Raw genomic sequence first — 2,593 nt, 5'->3', positions numbered from 1 at the left:
AAGCTCACCTTCCCAGGCTGCCCTCGCGCTTCCTCCCGGACTCCCGCCGCTGAAACAACTGTTTTGTTATGATGATGGATCAGAACCCTGAAGAATTTATAAACATTTATTTCTTTTAATTCCAAAATGCATTGTTTTCAAAAAGGGGATTTTAGATTTAAATTCAGAAACTCTCTAGCAAAGACCTGTGTGAAGCCATTGGAATATCGCATGCAAATTATCAGGGAAACTTCAAACAGGGAGAGATTTAACAAGAAGAGATACCAATGTGAGTTGACAATCTGCCTATCTTGACAGAAAGCCACTTCTTACAGACATGTTGTTTCACCCTCCAGGACAGGATTCAAATAGCTAGTTTCAACTCTACTGGAGTGGACTAGTGGGACTGACCACTCTCATGTGTTCTGAGGAAGGATTACCAGATCCAAAACATTAACTCTGATTTTTTCTTCACAAATACTGCCAGATCTGCTGAGTTTTTCCAGCAACTTCTGTTTGTGTACACTTATGAGTAGCTTGGGTTTGAGTGTTAGCATGCTGTAAAGATCACAGTCAAAGAACTATCCCCTAGTTACCCCCCGTGTTGCAGGTAAAGGCACTCTCTAAGCCCAAGTGCTGCAAACCAGTTAAAAGGAAACAAGGCAACAGGACACTCTCTCTCACTGTGATTCAGCCTACAAAACTAAGAATCTCTAAAGCAACTGTTCAGCTATCAAACTCAAAGCTACAGTAAAGTAACTTTCACTCCAACAGTTAAACCATTCAAATATTCACTCTTTGTCAATGATTTAAAGGCTGACAATAGGATCCCTACAATGTAGGAAGAGGTCCATCTGCATTGTCTGCAGTCTGCACTGACCCTCCAAAGATCATCACAACCTCACACAAACAGTCATCCAAGGCTGGAATTGAACCTGGGTCCTGGGTACTATGAGGCAGCAGTCCTTACCAATGATCCACCATGCAACCTGTGTGCCTTTTTAAAAATTCTTTTGTATTTTTGGACCTCGTTTCTACTCTGTATGCATGCTACAGCATTGTTTTTTTGTGTTTAGTAATTAATAAACTTTTGTTTATTAATTCAGAAAAACCTGGTTAAATTGGCTCCCTTTAAAATGTAAGTTCAGTTGCTTCTGGGAGAAAAGTATTGACAAAGGAAGGGATTCTTTTTGAATTAATTTTGTTGCAACCAACCAAGGGGTTTGGTGGATAAAGAAATGGATCTGGTTCAGGTATAGTTTGGGCCGTAGGGCTAAAAGTTAATGATGATATTCGACGGCTACATAAGAAAATGGATTGTACAGGATGGGCCAATAGGCTGGGAGAGTTTAGAATAATACTTAACAAGCTGCATGACCTTAAATGAGTCCTGTGTACATTCCTTTACAAGCTGAAGATGAGACCTGCACTTGTTTGCCCATCCTGTGTTGTCTGTACCAGCCAGCAGTTTTGTCTTGCTGTATCTGCTTTCTTTACGCTGGCTGTTTGTCACACTGTGTAAGAGAGACAGAGAGAGTTTTATTCCAAGCTGCTGCTGCTGTTGGATTTCACTTCGGCTCAGAATCACAAACAGTGCCAGGAACGAACCTAAGCCTCCAGGCCAGCCATCGATTGAGAGATCCCCAACAAGTAGAACAACATGAGACTTGTTGCTTTTTCTAGAAAGGTGTGAGCATTGTTGCTTTTTTTCCTCTTTTCTTTTCCATTTGTTATTACCACTATAATGATTTATTATTATTTAATAAACATTCATATTTAAATAAATTGCTGTTGTTGAACCTTCTCCTGATTATATTTACCCCAATCTGAAAAGAAATGCTCAGATACGTGCTGTGATCCAAAGCACCTTTTGGCGATGAGGATGGGATTTGGGAAAATATTTAAGAGAAGGGAAAGGCAACCTGGTATTCCAGAGCCTTCGTATTCCAGGATGGAATGCAGGCAGACTCTGGATTTAGGTCTGTAGCTAATTTGTTAGCACAATTATGGATGGTCATAATGGGAAAAAGAGAGAACGGAGGGTCTTTACTATAGGCTGTCATACATGAGTGCTAGTTGGAGCCAGGCTTCCCCAGAAACAAGGACAGTGTATCACAAATGGGATGGATATTGTTAACAGCTTTGTGTTCTACATGTAGGGAATTGGAAGAGTGCCAGGCCACATATAGACAGGTTGAGTCCGCATTGATGGCAGTAGAACTGTGCAATGTTATCCTAACAGAAGCAGTTAAGACTGCCCAGGAGAGAGCTGAGAAGGCAAAGGAGAAACAGAACCAGATAGTATGCTGTCTGGCAACAGCACAACAGAAAAAGAGAGAAAAACACCGCAACTTGAAAGTTGACCCACACAAAGTGTGCATGTTATTAACCTCGCAATGAGACCCCGACCATTGGGATGGAGACATTCAGTGTTCATCTGATTCAGAGTCTGAATGAACGGACGGGGAGGGAAATGCTGCAGCTCCAGAGCCATCCTAAGGTAAGGGACTAATAGCACGATGTCTAATTACAAATAAGGCAAAACAATGAGGAGGACAGAACCCATAAAATTCGAGAATAGTGAGAGATTACCCTATGTCCAAATTGCAGGATT

This window comes from Rhincodon typus, chromosome 9 (assembly GCF_021869965.1).
Source record: "Rhincodon typus isolate 14 chromosome 9, sRhiTyp1.1, whole genome shotgun sequence".
NCBI classification, from domain to species: Eukaryota; Metazoa; Chordata; class Chondrichthyes; order Orectolobiformes; family Rhincodontidae; genus Rhincodon; species Rhincodon typus.
This window is presented reverse-complemented; position numbering follows the sequence as displayed.